This window comes from Scyliorhinus canicula, chromosome 9 (genome assembly GCF_902713615.1).
Source record: "Scyliorhinus canicula chromosome 9, sScyCan1.1, whole genome shotgun sequence".
Lineage (NCBI taxonomy): Eukaryota > Metazoa > Chordata > Chondrichthyes > Carcharhiniformes > Scyliorhinidae > Scyliorhinus > Scyliorhinus canicula.
In genome coordinates this window covers 35129327-35149209 of record NC_052154.1, presented here as the reverse complement: position 1 = coordinate 35149209, position 19883 = coordinate 35129327, and the positions used below count along the sequence as shown (strand labels likewise).

Genomic DNA, 19883 nt, shown 5'->3' with positions numbered 1-19883 from the left:
TTGATTTAAAAGAGAACGTTTAAAGTGTAGCCATCTTCTCAAAACCTTGTATTCATAACAATATCGACACATCCTGAACAGGACAAGTTCAACATTCAAATGGCCTCCAATTTTGTTGAACCCTTCTGTGTTTCCCTAAGTTTGGCTCCTGAGCCGAATGGTGAACAATGAGATTTTGCAATATAAAATTAATTGCTGCACCTATTTACTGTATACATAAATGATATGGACTTGTGACTTGTGTGATCAGGATTGAAATTTACTGATCCTGTAAATTGGCACGTATGGCATATTTTAACGTAGATTGTGAAAGATTGCAGGGCAGGTTTCTTCAGGATAGTCGGATTGGCGACATTTGCTCTTTATTGTAGAAAATTAAATTGTTGACTGAAAAGTAATAAGTTTTGAAGGTAGGTGACCTTTGCCTGACGTCACTTCAATGCTTGTGTTTTCTGAAATGCTTTACAGTAGTTTAAGATTCAATGAACTCGAATGCTGCTCTGCCCACAAAGCTACCCATGTCTGCAGGTCAAAATTGCAAGACCCCTGTTGCTTTGGGTCAGGAAAGTTTGTTTTAAAATTGCACTCATTTCCTTGGCCGTACAAGTAGGAATGTTTTAAAAGATTCCTTTGTATCAAAATGTTTTTTTAATTTATCAAGAAACGGGATAGTAGTGTACACCAAATATTAAAATTTTCACTATAGTCTTTTTGAGTCATTAAGCTTACTGTTGGGTAGGCGGCACAGTGCTTAGCACTGCTGCCTAAGGCGCTGAGGACCGGGTTTGATCCTGGGTCACTGTCCGTGTGGAGTTTGCACATTTTTCCAGTGTCTGCGTGGGTTTCACCCCCACAACCCAAAGATGTGCAAGGTAGGTGGATTGGCCACGCTAAATTGCCCCTTAATTGGAGAAAAATAATTGGGTACCATAGACTTTACAGTGCGGAAAGAGGCCATTCGGCCCTTTCGATTCTACAGTGGCTCTTGGAAAGAACACCCGACTTAAGCCAACGCCTCTATCCCCGTAACCCTCTAAATTTATAAATTTATTTTAGAAAGCTCACTGTCGGGTGGAGGACCAAACACCCTTATTAATGTGAGGCTAATGTTCAAACATGTTAATATAACTGCACCAGGTTGGATTGGATTTGTTTAGTGTCACGTGTACCGAGGTACAGTGAAAAGTATTTTTCTGCGAGTAGCTCAACAGATCATTCAGTACATGGGAAGAAAAGGGAATAAAAGAAAATACATAATATGGTAACACAAGGTATATAATGTAACTACATAATTACCGGCATCGGATGAAGCATACAGGGTGTAGTGTTAATGAGGTCAGTCCACTAGAGCAGTGCTTCTCAAAGTGTGGTACGCGTACCGGTGCCGGTACTCGAGCCATTTGGAGTGTTTCCAGAAAAGAAAGAGACAGTAATCCTGGATTGGCTTGTTTCGCTTACCGGTCCCTGGCACATTGAAAAAAAAAGCTGCCGGTACACCACATCAGATAGTTTGAGATGCACTGCACTAGAGGGTCATTTAGGAGTCTGGAAACAACGAGGAAGAAGCTGTTTTTGAGCCCGTTCGTGCGTGTTCTCAGACTTCATATCTCCTGCCCGATGGAAGAAGTTGGAAGAGTGAGTAAGCCGGGTGGGAGGGGTCTTTGATTATGCCGCCCGCTTTCCCCAGGCAGCGGAAGGTGTAGATGGAGTCAATGGATGGGAGGCAGGTTTGTGTGATGGACGGGGCGGTGTTCACGACTCTCTGAAGTTTCTTGCGGTCCTGGGCCGAGCAGTTGCCAGATAGGATGCTTTCTATGGTGCATCTTTAAAAGTTGGTACGGGTTAATGTGGACATGCCGAATTTCCTTAGTTTCCTGAGGAAGTATCGGCGCTGTTGTGCTTTCTTGGTGGTAGCGTCGACGTGGGTGGACCAGGACAGAGTTTTGGAGATGTGCACCCCTAGGAATTTGAAACTACTAACCATCTGACCATTGATGCTGACAGGGGTGTGTACAGTACTTTTCTTCCTGAAGTCAGTGACCAGCTCTTTAGTTTTGCTGGCATTGAGGGAGAGATTGTTGTCGCTGCACCACTCCTCTAGGTTCTCTATCTCCCTCTTGTATTCTGACTCATCGTTATTCGAGATCCAGCCCACTATGCTCGTATCGTCAGCAAACTTGTAGATGGAGTTGGAACCAAATTTTGCCAGGCAGTCGTGTGTGTACAGGGAGTAAAGTAGGGGGCGAAGTACGCAGCCTTGCGGGGCCCCGGTGTTGAGGGCTATTGTGGAGGAGGTGGTGTTGTTTATTCTTACTGATTGTGATCTGTTGGTCAGAAAATCGAGGATCCAGTTGCAGAGTGGGGAGCCAAGTCCTAGGTTTTGGAGCTTTGATATGAGCTTGGCTAGGATTATGGTGTTGAAGGCGGAGCTGTAGTCAATAAATAGGATGTAGGAGTCCTTGTTGTCAAGATGCTCTAAGAATAAGTGTAGGGCCAGGGAAATGGCGTCTGCTGTGGACCGGTTGTGACAGTATACGAATTGCAGTGGATCAAGGCATTCTGGGAGTATGGAGGTGACGCGCTTCATGATCAACCTCTCGCAGCACTTCATTATGACTGAAGTCAGGGCCACCGGACGGTAATCATTGAGGCACGTTGCTTGGTTTTTCTTTGGCACCGATATGATGGTGGTCTTCTTGAAGCAGGTTGGGGACCTTGGAGTGGAGTAGGGACAGGTTAAAGATGTCCGCGAACACCTCTGCCAGCTGGTCCGAGCAGGCTCTTAGTGCGCAACCAGGGATCCCGTCCAGGCCTGTCGCCGTCCGAGGGTTTACTTTCAGGAAGGCCAATCTGACTTTGGAAGCTGTGATGGTGGTTATGGGTGAGTTATGGGCTGCTGGGGCACTCTACAATGGATTGTTGGTTACCTGCTCGAACCGAGCATAGAATGCATTGAGTTCATCAGGGAGGGGTGCGCTGCTTCCAGAGATACTGCTCGCTTCGCTTTGTAGCCCGTTAGGTTGTTTAGTCCTTGCCACAATCGCCGAGACTGTCCGTTACTCTAGCTTGGTTTGATATTCTCTCTTGGCATCTCGGATGGCTTTGCGGAGGTCGTACCTGGATTTCTTGTACAAGTCAGGGTCGTCTGACTTGAACGCCTCCGATCTGTCCTTCAGTAGGGAGTCAATCTCCCAATTGAGCCATGGTTTCCATTTGGGGAACGTACGTACTGCTTTCTTTGGCACGCAGTCGTCCACACATTTGCTGATGAAGTCTGTGACGGTGGTGGCATACTCATTTAAGTTGGTCACTGAGTTCTTAAATATGGACCAGTCCACTGTCTCTAAGCAGTCAAGTAGGAGCTCTTCTGTTTTCTCGGACCAGCACTGCACAACCTTCTTAGCTGGATTCTACCGCTTGAGTTTCTGCTTGCATGTTGGGAGAAGGAGCACCGTCTTATGGTCTGATTTCTCAAAGTGTGGTCAGGGGATGGAATGGTAGGCGCCCTTGATTTTTGAGTAGCAGTGGCCAAGAGTGTTGTCGCCCCTGGTGGGACAGGCGATGTGCTGGTGGAATTTTGGCAGTACACTCTTGAGTTTGGCCTTGTTGAAGTCTCCGGCCATGATGAACAAGGCCTCCGGGTGTTCTGTTTCGTTGTTGTTTATAACTATGTACAGTTCATCCAGCGCCTTTCTCACTTCTGCCTGGGGTGGGATGTAGACCGCTGTGATAATGGCTGAAGTGAACTCATGTGGAAGATTGTACAGGCGGCACTTCACAGTCAAGCATTCCAGGTCCGGGGAGCAGTATATCGCCAGGATCGCCACATCCAAGCACCAAGAGGAGTTGATGAGGAAGCAAACCCCTCCACACTTTGCTTTGCCTGATGACACAGTGCAGTCCGCCTGGTGAATTGAGAAGCCTTCAGGTTGTATGGCAAAGTCCGATGAGGCGGGGGTGAGCCATGTCTCTGTGAAACAGAGCACACAGAAGTCTCTTACTTCCCTCTGAGAGGCAAGTCTGGCGTTAAATTCATCCAGCTTGTTTTCGATCGCTTGGACGTTTGCCAGGAGTATGCTGGGGAGAGGGGTCTTGAAACCACATTGCTTCAGTCTGACCTGCAGACTACCGCGTTTCCCTCGTTTCCTCAGTTGGCAGCTGCGGCTGGATGATCCTGGGAACCTATGGGAGAAGTCTGACCTTAGAGAAGGTAGGTGGTTACGTCTGGCGGGGTCCAGGGCGCTGGCGGGGACCAGGGCACTGGTTGAGGTAGAGGGGTTGCTAGGGGGGCATGTTTGCGATCCGGATAGGTCCGGCGTTCTGCGGGAACGGGAATACCTTGCAGCGCGTTCGGGTCCTCGTGCGAGGTCTCTGCCATTTTGGGGGTCCTGGGTCATGGGCAGGGGCTTCCTGAGGCAGGTTGCGCTGGGTCCCGTGGTCTGTTCCCTCCCTAGGCACCCCTGGGTTTGGGTATTGAAGTAGGCCCGGTCGGGCCTCCACGTGGATTTTTCTTTCTTCCATCTCCAGGTAGGTCGGGCTGCTGGGAGGGCGGCTCCGGGTCAGGTCGCTGGGCGGGTCTCTTGGGTGTTACCACACAGTTAGTGTCTGTTATGTGCAATTGCACTTATTTATGGAAGATTTTAAATACAAATGAACTTCAACAACTTGAAGCCTACTCTAGCCAAAGCAATTTCAAGTGCATTTTGAGAAAACACTCCCCAAAGATTCCAAGATCCACTTATTTCAACTCATTGGAATATAAACTAGTATAAAATAGGTGAAAGGAACTGAACTACATGGTGTGATGTTGTCTGGGGGTGGGGGCTTTAGTTCTGCTACCATGTCTTTGGCAATTTGCAGTAGCTCAATTTATACCAAAGATATGGCATTTGAATGGGACAAACCACAAGGAAATTGATTCTGTGGCAAACTTTTTAAAAAAATACATTTTAGCCTGGTGACTAACAGAGAACAGCCGTTTCCTTTGCTGTCTGCAGCAGATTGGGGGACTGACAAATAAGAGAGGGACTGTACTTGACTCTTTGATTTCACTCTGTAACAACTTTGCAGCATTTCTTTCTGACCACTTGAGCGCCATTAGTGCCCAGAGGAAAGGAAGGCATGGAACGAAGCCAGGCAAGAGGAATGCATAACATTATTCAAGCCAGTACTCTAAGCCCCCCTGAAGGGTTTTGAAGGTGGAGCAAAAAAATTCCTTGCTGTGGATGCTACTAAGTCACTGAGAATGATCACTTGTCTCGCTTTTAGGGTTATAAAACTGACTCCCAGTCCTTGACTCTCTGGAATGCAGAACAATGCTGAAAACGTTCCACCATCTTAGCAGAGCTGGCAGGGCTACATGCTAAGCTTCTCTCCATTTTCCTCTTCGCTCACCAAAGTAGCTATGGCACTTTTCACCCTATTAAAGCAACATATGGCCAATAAGCCATCACAGTGCTGTTTGTCAAGAAGGGTTAGAATTGGCAACTTGCACTATAGTGATGGCTCCTGTTCCCTTCAGTTACTTATATTGTGAAGCCTTTGACCCAGAAGCAGGAATAGGAAGGAAAATTATAAATACTTTAAAATGTTTGGGGAATCTGTAATTGTTGTGAAAAGATTTTCAACGGACTTTCAAGAATTTGTATCACTTGTAAAGGGACCAATTATAATTTTGAATAACAGGAAATAACAGTGGGCAGCACGGTAGCACAAATGGCTAGCACTTGGCTTCACAGCGCCAGGGTCCCAGGTTCGATTCCCTGCTGGGGCACTGTCTGTGCGGAGTCTGCATGTTCTCCCCGTGTCTGCGTGGGTTTCCACTGGGTGCTCCGGTTTCCTCCCACAGTCCAAAGACGTGCAGGTTAAGTGGATTGGCCATGCTAAATTGCCCTTAGTGTCCAAAAAGGTTAGGAGGGGTTATTGGGTTATTGGGTTACGGGGATAGGGTGGAAGTGAGGGCTTAAGTAGGTTGGTGCAGACTCGATGGGCTGAATGGCCTTCTTCTGCACTGTATGTTCTAATAGCCCATGTGATCTGGCGACCCCCGACCTGGAAGCTGTGCCAACAGGAAGGAAGTTGAAAGACGGTGGTCATGTGACAGAGGGACAAAAGAAAAAGAGAGAGGAGGCAGTCAGCAAACTGAGTTGGAGAGCTGGATTTCTGGGTAATTGGAAAGCAAATTTGGGACTGCCGATCTGTTTCGCTTGCAACTGGATAATGGTCAAAATTGGCCAATACAAGGAAAGGGGCTGCAGAAGAGAATCTGAGCTGGAGAGAATTTTGTGGCTCAAATTATTGCCATACAGAGTGGACTGCTTGGAAAAATCCATTAGATCGATTCTTGGAGACTTACACTGCAGCATTATATTATAGTGACCTAGACCCATTGCGTCTTGCAGTATTCACTGAACTTATGAACTCAGCAACTTGTTCAGTTCAGTTTTAACAACACCTTGCATGCCCAAACATATGGTATTTCCGTAGGATCCCCTCCTGGCCCAGCCCTCTCAACCATCTTTGTTGGGTTCCATGAGAAAGGTGTCTTTGATGGAATAACACTTAACCACCTACCTACCTCTTGTATATTTCCGAAATATAGATTATACATTTTTTATATTTAAATCTGCAGCTTCAGCTTCATATAATGATTTCCTTACACACCTTAATGGGCACCATCCTGTGATCAAATTCACCTTTGAAAATGGGGCTGTCAAATATGCTCCTTTTCCTTCACATGCTATTTGGTAATCTGCCATGGCGGGTGTGGGTGGGGGGTTGGGGTGTTATCTCGGGTCTCTCCTAAAGATCTATCCTTGGCCATCCCTTCTATTTCTCATGTACAATTGATTTTCCTGGTGACAGCATCCACAAACATGACTTTAGATTCCTGATCTATACTAATGACATCAGGCTTTCTCTAACCACCATCTTTCTCACCCCTCTACTTTAATTTGTCAGTCTGTTTATCTGCCATCCAGTTCTGCCATCCACCTAAACTTTGGGAAGATTGAAACCATTTTCTTCAACTTTGCCACAAACTTCATTTGCTAGCCATGGACTTGATCCCTCTCCCTGGCAACCTGTCTAATGCTGAACCAGACCGCTTACAGCCCACTTACTCCCCCCTGCCAAGATGAGATTCCGACTACATCCACACAATTTGCAAGACAGCTTACACCACCTACATACCATCACCCAAATCCAACTGTTTCCTTCGCTCATTTGCTGCTGGCACACGATAATGCATATTATTATTGCTAAACCAGACTATTCCAACACCCTCATGACTGGCAGTCGACCGCCTACTCTAATAAACTTCAGCTCATCTAAATCTTGATTATTTGTATCCTAACTCCCATTCACCCATCATTCTTGTACAAATATGGATTAATGAAGGAAATCCAGCATGGATTTGTTCAATTATGTTTTACTAACTTACTTGAGTTTTTTGATGTGATGAGGTGGATGAAGGTAATGTGGTTAACTTGATGTACATTGATTGTCAAAAGACATTTAATAAAGTGTTATACAGACTTGTGAGCAAAGTTAGAGCCCACCCATGAAATAAAAAGGACAATGGCAACATGGATACAAAATTGGCTGAATTGAGGGAAACAGTAGTAGTGAATGATGGAGGAAGGTATATTTTGTGAGGGCCGTGAAGGGTTTGTAGGATCGAAAGAAATAACTTTATTTACAATAACATATAAAACAACAGCAGCGGTACGCCACCACTGCTCTCTCTCTAGCTGGTTCCACTCTAATCAGCTCTATTTATGCAGGTGACTGTGTTAATGATTTCTCGACCCCCCCATTGGGGAAGCTCATACTCACTAAGGATTGTGGGATTGCCATTAGTTCCCAGCCAGTAGTAATCAAGCAGGTCATAACAGTATACAATAGGAATAGGATTCTTCATGGTTAGTGTTTGGACCCCTGCTATTTATGATGCATATTCATGATCTAGACTTGGGTATCCACAGTAGACTTCCAAAATTTGCAGATGCCGAACACCCTTGAAAGACTGTGAACTATGTGAAGGATAGTTCTAAATGACAAGAGGACGCAGACAAACTGATGGAACGGACAGATGAGTAGAAGATTAAATTTAATGCAGGGCAGTGTGAAATGATTCATTTTAGTAGGAAGAGTGAGGAGAGGTATTTTCCACGTGGAGCATTGAATGTGCCACTGCTTGTTGAGAATGTGTTTAATAAATCTCTTGAATTTCTGAGGATGGAAAGATCTGGTGCAAGATTGAAAAGAAAGCACCGAAACGAAGTAGGTGAGGTTTTCCTGGTGAACTAAATCATCCAAACCCCACAATTTTCAGGTCATTTGGGATAGGGCGGCACGGTAGCACAGTGGTTAGCACTGTTGATTTACAGCGCTAGGCACCCGGGTTCGATTCCCAACTTGGGTCACTGCGGTGTCTGCGCGTTCTCCCCATGTCTGCGTGGGTTTCCTCCAGGTGCTCCAGTTTCATCCCACAAGTTCCAAATCATTTCACAATCTATTTAAATTGAACCTACTTTTATGGTAAATTGGAATTTCTGATTTCCACTTTTTTTTAAGTATAACCTCGTTTCAGCTATCCTGGGAATGATAACTTGATTTAATTACTTTAAACGTACTCTGCTGTCAGGAAGCAATTGTCCCATCTGTTACCTCTGATTTCCTGCCTTAAATTAAGACATCACATTTCTATTTTAAATATGTAAAAATTAAATTAGGTTGTAGGTTGTACTTGTCCAACTTCTTAAAAAACAACTGGTAATGTGCTTTATTTAAATGTAACTTTGTTGTGTTTAAAAAGAAAATCATGTGCACCTCCTCTAAGTCACCTGGTATGTCTCTGGCTGACTGAATCACCCTTCCAGCCTAATGTGTGATTAAGTTTCCCTTCCACCCACTCTATTTTAAGAAGATGGTTTCCTCCCTTTTCATGCAGCAATCAAGAATGTTGACCTGCACAGCTTATCTTTTCACATCAGAGAATAAAGTTGTTTTACATAAACTTGGAAGCCTTCTTCTGGGTGGAAGAAAGGTGAGAACATTTCCAGATTTAAGATTCCCAACGCATGTCAGTTTTGTAAAATAAGCCATTTGGAGGAGGGTGCAGAGGTGTGGGAAGAGAACTACATATTGATACCGCAGCAAAGGGCAAAAATCAAGGCTACAAGAGCACAGATGTAAAAATGTGGACCGGTGGATATGGGATTATGAGAACAAGGAATCTCAATTTACTAATTTAAAATGGTCCATGGAATTCAAGCAGTCAGCACGCACACTCTCCATATGATTCCCCCGTACCCAGAGTCAAGTGTATATCCCTTCCTTATTGTCTTGATGTGTTAGCATTGTCTTTCATTTGTTATTTTTTCCACTATTTTGGGCATGTGATCAAGGGTTAACACAGCTTTGATTCCACAGTTTCCTGAACAAGGTCAATTTACTTATGACAATGTTGTTTCCTCTCTGGTTGGGTTATTACATTTCAACCTGCATTGACTGACCTACATAGTTCGGATGCAGCTATTTTAAAATCAGACCAACATGCAAATAAGTATATCCTTACCCTTGATTCTTACTTCAGTTGGTGTTTATTTAGTGATTTTTCATTACTTTAATAAGTGGAAAATCTTTTGAAAGGGGCCCTCCGATGTTGATTTGTCAAATGCATCTGGAACATTTAACCTGTTGTCCAGCTTTCCAAGTTCTTGTTCATATTAATGTTAATTTTTCTCTCCTCTTACGTTATTTTTAATGTGGCGGTAAAAGATCCCATATTTTTGTTATCTTTATGTTCTGGTGTATCTTCTGTGTGTGCTAGTTCAGACCTGTCATCTTGGTGTGCAGCATTTTAAAGTCGGAAATCAAATTGAAAGGAATGCTCGATGTGTATGATGTTCAATAGTGTTTTACCTGTACAAATTTTAAGCCATGACTTGGATTTTTGGGGGGTGTGTGTAGTGTGTAGGGGGATAGCGGGCTAAAACATGCATTGATTGTTTTTTTCTTTTTTATTGGCATGATGGGTGAAAAAGAGGTGACAACCCAAATAGTCAGTTTGGAGGACCAAGAGATAAATCATTACATCAAACTTCTAACATGTTCTATATAGTAATATAATATGCCAAACAGGGGAATACCATTGGAATGGTAAGCCAGACAAACCAAACCACCCAGCAGTTCCCTTATTGCAATCTTGGAATGAATGACCCTGAAGCAGTTGTGATAATAGTTCATTGAATTGTTTTTTTTTAAATGATCCATGACCTGCTGACCTTTTCTACAATTCTATCACCCTACTACTTCAAAGAAGTTAACTGAATTTCCTATTTTCTTTTAAGACCAATACCATTTTTAACCATGTACCTCAATTGTGTGGCAAATGGAAGAACGTCCCCTGGATGCAAATTCTCATTGTCCGTGAAAGTTTTAAAGACGTCTTCAAATTTCCCATCTCTCCTGCCTTCCTCGATCTTTTCCAAAGAACGATGTGCCATGCACATTTTTCCTCGTAAGTTCAGGAATCAGCCTTGTATAGACCCCTCTAAAAATTCTACTTTTATCCTTTAATACAGAGACCAAATATGAAAATGCGGACTATTTTGCTTTTGGTTACTAGTCTGAATGCTGCTGACAGTTGTACGTATACAGCTTCAACTTATAATTACATCCTCAGCTATGCATTCCGTCGTGTTTACTGCGATGAAAAAGAATGAAGTGTCAATTTTAACAAATTATCCATTTCACCGTCACATTTGTTTCCTTTGTTACCGCAAGCATATTACCATTTAATACATATTTCACATTAACGTCACCTACCGATTCACATGATTTTATGCTTTGCAGTGATTTATCTTTTTCCTCCACACCTCTTTACGTTGACCAAGTCAGTTTAGATCTCTTTGAATATTCGGACATTGGTTCCAATGGATATCAGCAGCAAACTTGAACCCAGTATCATGTCCTTACTATGACTTATGCAAGTTTATAAACAGTGACTCCAGCACTGACTGTTCTGTGATTCCTCCAACAGCCGTACAATATTATAGCACACGAGCCATTTGGGGTTTATTGTGTTTATGCCAGCTTTTTGCAAAATAAATTGTTTCTTTCCACTCTTGGCACCTCCCCATGTCCACCAATCATCTATCAGTCCAGCTTAATACTTCACTCTCTATCCCATCAGCTCTTGTGCAGGGCAATGGCAAACACCTTTGGGGACAGTGAAGTCCAGGTAAATATCCACTGTCTCACTTTTAACCACCAGATGTGTAACCTCCCCAAACTCCAGTCAGTTAGTCTGAACAAAGACATGACTTTGGTGAACAGTTATTTTTTGGCTGGAGAAAGGTATGGATTGAGGTGCCTTGCTGGTCAATATGAGGACCATTGCTTTCTTGATGTAAAGCAAGAAGTCTTACAACACCAGGTTAAAGTCCAACAGTTCACTCACCTGATGAAGAGGCTGCAGTCCGAAAGCTAGTGATTTCAAATAAACCTGTTGGACTTTAACCTGGTGTTGTAAGATTTTGTACTGTACCCACCCCAGTCTAACGCCGGCACCTCCACTTCTTGATGTATATTAGTGGCCCAGACTTGGGTGCACCTGTACATTTAAACATTTCAAAGTTTGCAGATGACACAAAACCTGGAAATATTGGGGACTGTGAGGATAGTGATGGATTTCATGTGGGTGTGGGCTGGTAGAACTTAATATAGAGAAGAGTGAAGTGATATGTTTTGGTAGGAAGAATGAGGAGAGTCAGTTTAAAATAAAGGGTATAATTGTAAGGTAGATAGAGGAATAGAGAGATCATGGGGGTATAAATACACAAATTGAAGGTAGTAGGGCTGTTTGAGAAAATAGTTAAAAAGGCATACAGGATCTTCGGCCTAAGAATACAAAAACAAGGAAGTTTGGATGAATCTCTGCAAAATACAGGTGCAGCCTCTACTGGAGTCCAATGCTGGCACTGCATTTTAGGAAGGATGTGATGGCATTAGAGAGAGTGCAGAAAAGATTTACAAGAATGACTTCAGGAATGAGGGAGTTATGTAGACAATTTGGAGAAACCAAGGTTGTTTCCCCAAAAGAGACGGTTAAGAGTAGATTTGATATAGGGGCTCAAAACCATGAGGGATCTTGTCAGAGTAGTTGCGGTGAAGTTGCTCCCATTGGAAAAGGGGTTGCGAATCAGAAGACATCAATTTAAGGCGAATAGCAAAACAAAAATGGCTACATGATGAAAAGCCGCCTTACTCAGCGGCTGGTTGGGAGAGGGGAATGGGCTAGGTGAGTTGCTCTTGTAGGAAACAACATGGATACGATGGGCTGAATGGGCGCCTTCTGTGCTGTAACCGTGTCTTCCACGCCCAACCAAAAGATTCTGCTAACTCCCAGTTCCTTCCTCTTACAAAGTATAAACTTTCCTGATGAAGATGCCACCACACCCTTTTATTTCCTTTCCTATACGCACACATTTTTTCTCTACTCACCCTCAACTGTTAGATAGATTTTAGCAAATAGTGCAATTTCTGTAAGCACTCGACTTGCCATACTTACTATTAATCTAATTTTTAAAACATTTCCTGGCATTCATGTAAATACATTTGAGATTGTTTCTTGCTGCATTCATATGCTTTCCTCATCTTGATTCACACTTCCGCTCTTCCTGCTTCCCCAGTTTAAAGTCCTTCCCAACAATTTATTCTGTTGGGTAAGATTAATGTGCAGCTTCTAATTGTAGAAGCTTTCCTACTCTCAGAAGTGGTTGGAGTGAGCCAATTATTTGGAATCCTCTGTCCTACACCATGCATCGAATAGCCTAATCGGTCTATTAGGCTAATAATGATGGCATTAGAGAGAGTGCAGAAAAGATTTACAAGAATGACTTCAGGAATGAGGGAGTTATGTAGACAATTTGGAGAAACCAAGGTTGTTTCCCCAAAAGAGACGGTTAAGAGTAGATTTGATATAGGGGCTCAAAACCATGAGGTGCGGATGCGTTCTGAGATTTACAGTTTTGAAGTCCCTTTTCTTCAACATATTTCCCACTTCCTGAAATGTAATTATGCATTGGCTAATCTTATTGGTTTCCATATGGACCACAAAGTCTTTGTCAAAGAGTCATTGGACTCGAAACGTTAGCTCTTTTCTCTCCCTACAGATGCTGCCAGACCTGCTGAGATTTTCCAGCATTTTCTTTTTGGTCTGAGGAACCTTGGTGATTTTCTACAGTGTATCTTGAAAATGGTACACACTGCTGCACATCTATGCATGCAAGTCTTGCACTGGCAGCCCCAAGCAATCCAAGGTAGCGTGAGAGAATTGTGTCACGCAACAATCTTGATTTAGGTGAAATAAAATGCCAAGAGGCTTGGGTGAAATGGATGACATAATTTCATGACTGCCCTTGGGAACATCCAAGGGCTCTCAGAATGTTTGAGGTTGTAGTTTTGAAACAACAGTAAGAAAAAAGGGTATGAAAATAGTTAGGATGGAAGCTACATGTTGATAATGTCAGATTAAATTAAAATGAATAATGTGTAAGAATGAGCCAAAAAACAAATGGAGGCATTTGGTAATTGGCTTTCCTCCACAATGAATTGCATCTCCACACTGAGACATTGCAAGGCTCTAAACTTGAGCTAAAATATCTGGCTGTTTTCACGCCCAATACAACATCATGTGCTTCTGCGTAGAGATAGCCTTAATAGGATTCTTAAGTTTAGCTTTTTAAATCCGTATTTCTGAATTGAGGAGACTGAAAATGTCTTCTGGATGTTGCAGAGGAATAAATGGAGATTACAAGAATGTTCTAAAAAAAAAAAAACACGTTTTGTAAAATTATTTGGAAACGCCCCTAGAAAAGGCTGCTTGTTTTTACCAGACTTTGCCCTCGTGTATAAAAGGGAAGTGCACACTTATCAGATCTAAGCTAGGACAGGGATTAGAGTTGGGGAGTTTGGAAGCAGTGTGTACGTTACACCTGGTACTGGTTTGTTTGTCAAAATGATAAGTTGATAACAATATTAAGGTCATGGAGGAAGGCTGTATTTCCAATCAACTTTCTTTGTTCATGAGAAGATGAGAATTTAAAATTGGCATCTCACGTTTTCTGTTACTTTTAGAATTCATTAGAAAAATTTGGAATCTTTGATTTATGTGATAATTTTGTTATCCTTTTGGTATTGATAATCTAAAAGTTAATGACGTGGCAGAATAGCTGTTTATGACACATCAATTTGAAAATGTTAGTTATCATGGCTTCAATATAAAGACAAACATGCACTTTGGGCGATAATCTATAGCACTGTCATATACAGGCTAACAAGGTAAACTTATCAAAGAAATCTTGCTGCCATAAATGTAGAATTTATCAAGTTGCTATGAAAGCATGTTGAGACAGTTGTTAAGGCACGCCATTACTCACTATATTAACCAAATAATTCCAATACGTTATTTAGATTACCTTTTTGATAACCGTAGCATTGGTTCCCTCCCTGTGACACACTGTAGTTGGAATGAGTTTTTGACCACTAGGTTGAAATAATGGTTAAAAAGAATGCCAGCAAATGTAATTTATCTTTTCAACAGTGAGCTTTGGGAGATCTATCTGGGTAGAATTGCTGTCTATGAAATTATGGGAGTGTTGAAATTAACCCAGAGAGGATTATTAATCCAGGATATTTGCTATTTCAATTATGTGTTAATTCATTTGGCTCTCTTTTGTGGTAACAAATACAGAGCTGAGTCAACTTGCACAACACCATACGTACCACAGACAACCAAAGATCTGTCGTTTGCAGGTTTCGTAGTAGCCTAACAGGAGTAGGCCATTCACCCACTTGAATCTGTCCATCATTCAACTTCGCCATAGTTGATCTGCACCTCAAACCCATTCCTGTATTTGCTCTAGATCCCTTGATACCTAACTTAATAAAACTCTTCAGTTGATCCAGCATTCAGATCCTTTTGGGGATCCAGATTTCTACTACCCTTTGTTAACAAATGCTTCTCATTTCCCTCCTGAATGGACTGGCATATTTTAAGATTCTGTCTCTCTGTTCGCAATGCCCTCAACCTTAACACTGATACAATCCCAAAGTAAATTATCTTGCTTTATCTACCCAAATGAATTATTTTATCAGTTTAAACATCTCTATTAAACCACCACTTTTATTTTATGTTGTGGAACAAATGGGAAAGCTTAGTGCAACCTGATCTCATAGTTTAACCCTTTAAACCTCTGCTTCCCGTACTTCTGAATTATTCACTATGTGGAGATGCTGGTGTTGGATTGGGGTGGACACAGTAAGAGGTCGTACAACATCAGGTTAAAGGCCAACAGGTTTGTTTGAAATCACTAGCTTTCGGAGTGTAGTTACTTCCTCGGATGAATGAAGAGGTGGGTTACACAAAAACATATATAGACAAAGCCAATGATGCAAGATTGATACTTTGAATGTGAGTCTTTGCAGGTAATTAAGTCTTGAAAAGTCCAAACAGTACAACTGGAGAGAGGATTAATCACAGGTTAAAGAGGTGTGAATTGTCTCAAGCCAGGACAGTTGATAGGATTTCACAAGCCCAGGTCAGATGGTGGGGGGTTAATGTAGTGAGACATGAATCCAAGGCCCCGGTTGAGGCTGTACTCATGCGTGCAGAACTTGGCTATCAGTTTCTGCTCGGCGACTCTGCGTTGTCATGCGTCCTGAAGGCTGCCTTGGAGAACGCTTACCCGAAGATCAGAGGTTGCAAGCCCTTGACTGCTAAATTGTTCCCCGACTGGAAGGGAACATTCCTGCCTGGTGATTGTCGCGCGATGTGCGTTCATCTGTTGTCGCAGCACCTATATGGTCTCACCAGTATACTACGCCTCGGGACATCCTTTCCTAACTGAAATGAATGAATGAAATGAAAATCGCGTATTGTCACAAGTAGGCTTCAATGAAGTTACTGTGAAAAGCCCCTAGTCGCCACATTCCGGCACCTGTCCGGGGAGGCTGGTACGGGAATCGAACCGTGCTGCTGGCCTGCTTGGTCTGCGTTAAAAGCCAGCGATTTAGCCCAGTGAGCTAAACCAGCCCCATAAGTTCAATAACTTATTCACTGACAGACAATGCAACACTGATGCATTTGGCTTCATTAGCCAAATGGCATTTATGCTCCTCGTGTTTTCATGGCATTGTGGTAAAGGGAAAAATTGATCAGAATGATGAACCTAAGGGTGTTCAAGTTTATTTTGTCCAACAGTGTGATGCTGTATTCGTGGGGCTTAGTTGAGGAAAAGTATGTATATTTCTTCAAAAGTGCATTATATTGATAGTGTAAATATAAAAGATTATGCACTTGCTTAACGCTTATTTTCCATTTGCGTGGAAGATTGCAAAACCAGAATCCTGAATTGTTCTGAAATTATGGTGCAAAAACTGTCTAAAACTGAGATGGGTGTGATATGGTATTAATGCTGAATTTCACACTCTGAGCAAAACATATCTTTCACAAAGGTAGTCGTGGGACATTTACTGAAGATTTCTTCCCCCAAATCTATGCATTTATCACAACTTCAGTTTTAGAATATTTATTCTAGCAGAAACTAAGCTTTAAGCCTCTTATTTATCAAATTACTGTAAGCTAACTGAAAAGTTTCAGTTAAACTAACAGTCACAAAAGGGATGGGGTAAACCTTCTTGCCTCATAGTAACCAAGATAGAAAATTGAAAGGGAGATTTTATTAAAATCTTCAATAAAATGTAACAAGTAAGAGGATTGATGAAATTTTCTTTGGACATTGCAGAAGATTTATTTTTAGTTTCTAATTTAATATCTTTGGGTATACTGATTTGATTCCAAATAAATCCAAATAGCTTGATGGAAGTATATGGTTTTTGTTTTGACCAACTAAATTACACATGTATAATTGGAATGACTTTAGAACTTTGCATATAATTGAGAGTCTTGGACCTATATATGCTCTACATGCATTGTTTAAAATCTTGAAGAGCTTGGGCATGTGCTCATTTACTTTGGTGATTTGATCATCCTATGACCACTATCTTATATAAAAGGTACATGGATACTCGGGGCCTCACGGTAGCATGGTGGTTAGCATCAATGCTTCACAGCTCCAGGGTCCCAGGTTCGATTCCCGGCTGGGTCACTGTCTGTGTGGAGTCTGCACGTCCTCCCCGTGTGTGCGTGGGTTTCCTCCGGGTGCTCCGGTTTCCTCCCACAGTCCAAAGATGTGCGGGTTAGGTGGATTGGCCATGCTAAATTGCCCGTAGTGTAAGGTTAATGGGGGGATTGTTGGGTTATGGGTCTACGGGTTACGTGGGTTTAAGTAGGATGATCATTGTTCGGCACAACATCGAGGGCCGAAGGGCCTGTTCTGTGCTGTACTGTTCTATGGATGAGCACTTGAAATGTTATAACATTCAAGGCTATGGGCCAAGTGCTAGAAAGTGGGATTAATGTAAATCTAGTATAGCTTTGTCAGTGCTGACTGAATGGGCAGAAGGGCCTCTTCTGTACTGTATTACTCTGGGTGCAATCCAATGGCCATGCTGTGCACGAAAAACGGTGTGTCACGGTACAGCATGACCGATAAAAGCTGGGAGACCCTGCTCTCGGATCTACCCAGCTCGCAATGCCACGTCAGATCCAACACGATCTCGCGCAATGTCGCAATGCAAATCCCACCCATTGTGGGAGGGATCACTTTTTGGCAAATCTGCATATTAGGGCAAGACAGTTAGTCTCACTCTAATGTGCAGATCCCCGAGGTACCTGAGGCTTTGGGATTCATCCCCTTCGCCTCAGAGACCTTGGGAAGCACTGTTCAGCACAAACGGGGCCAGTCAGAGCAGCATTCATGGGGCTCGCTTTGGGAGCCTGGGTGCTCGGGACACCATTTAAAGAGGAGTTCCCCAGTGTACAAAAAAGAACTATATGCGGCCTCAGCCGCCTGCGCATTCCCCACTGAGGCCCCCTATACAACGCGAGTCGCGTTGTGTAGCCATGTGTTTCTCGGCACTGCGAGCACTAGGAAACAACTGGCTAAATGCGTTCACTATGGGACTTTTTCCCATTTTGTTGAATGTTTGAGAATGTTGAATGTTTCCCATATGTTTGAGATTGAATGTCACGTAGATAAAATTACGTTTTGGTGTGCGAGAAGAAGGGAATTTGTCTTGTACACGAATACCAGGCAAGGTATTGTGAAATGATGGTGCACTTGTTGGCTGTATTTGCAGTGTTTTGTCTGTGTTTGGCTTCTAGTCTTTTTTTTAAAGATGTAAGAGATTGCAGGCTAGGCTTAACATCAGTTGCTTTTGAGAAGGTGCAGGTAGAAATGGTATGGGCCAGGGTTTAGAGAACCTCAAAGTGTATCATGCAGTTCATCTGACCCACAACTTTTAATAGATTGTGGTATGGGGAGCACCTAGCCCACTCTACAGGTGTGGTACAGCAGAAATGGAAAAGTATTTTTTAAAGCAAAACAGTGTTTATTCTATGAACTCAAGTTAACCTTTTTAAAACATACAATGAACATCTTAGCAACCATGAATTCAAATACAACCCCCAAAGAATACAACACTAAGTAATCCTTAATAACTTGCCAAACAACATCCAGAAGACAAAAGAAACACCTTTTAACAGAAGCACATCAGGTTTACATTCACTACTGAGAACACTTAATTCTGAATTCACCAAATGATAAAGCGATAGTCTTTTCATGGCAGAGAGAACAGCAGTACACCTGTTTTGTCTGGCTTCAGCTCCACCACTGAAAACAAAACAAAAATACACCCTGCAGCAAACAGCCTACAACGAAAGTAAAAAGCTGACAGACAGCCCAGCTCCACCCACACTCTGACATCATTTATAAACACCCATTTCTTAAAGGTACTCTCATATGACACGATGAAGGGCTACTTTTGAAACCACTGCAGTCCACTTGATAAAAATGATTCTACAGTGCCATTAGGAAAGATGTTCCAGGATTTTGACCCAATGAAGATGAAGGAAAAGTGATATACGCCCAAATCAGGATTGTTGTGAAACTTGAGCATATATTGAATAAACCTGGAAATATGCTAATGACTACAGACTTGAAAATTATGGTGTTCCCATGCACCTGCTACCATTGCCTTCCAGATGTTGGAAGTTTGCAGCACCACTAATAACATGCACGCAGCAGTGGGTATATATTCAAGGGACAACATGTATTTAGTTCCACTTAAACTCCAGTGCTAAATCCTGTCTGTATCTCTGCAATATATTGAATTGAGTTTCTTGTTGATAGAGCAGTTGTACTTGTTGATGGGGGTAACCTCCCCAATGTATATAGAATTTAAATGCAATGTGGTTTTAAGGTAGAGCTGGTTTTGCTATAGAAATATGTGAAATCAAAAAGATATCAACTAAAGGCGGATTTTAAATACCAATCAATTGGGTCGGTGATGTATGGGCACTGTTTACTTGCCCTAGGTATGGTAAAGGATATGAATTGCCTTCTGTGCAATTAATACATGGGTAATATATATATAGAAGTAATTATTTTTTAAAACAACATTTGAAGAGTCCAACATGACTGAAAATGCTCTCTGATCTTGATTTAAATAATTCTACCCTGCATTAAAGGCCCATCACTTCATTGCATTTTCAAAGAAACAATTGTGTTGCCAGGGCTGCAGCCAATTGAAACTGCTGGTTATTTCCCTCAGATTCATAGTTCTTCCTGTTGTGACATCCCTCAAAAACATTGATTTTCCCACTCTGCAATGGACAGTCCAGTAAACTGTTTGTCATACGGCTATCTGCGTTGTTATTTCAATACCTGAATCAGTAAAAATTTACAACAGTG

General features: G+C 42.4%; 1 protein-coding gene across 5 annotated transcripts in view; it reads left to right on the top strand.

Moving 5' to 3' along the window:
* Positions 1 to 19883, top strand: part of zfpm1 (zinc finger protein, FOG family member 1) — a 254409-nt gene that overhangs the window by 81762 nt on the left and 152764 nt on the right. The window lies entirely within an intron of this gene.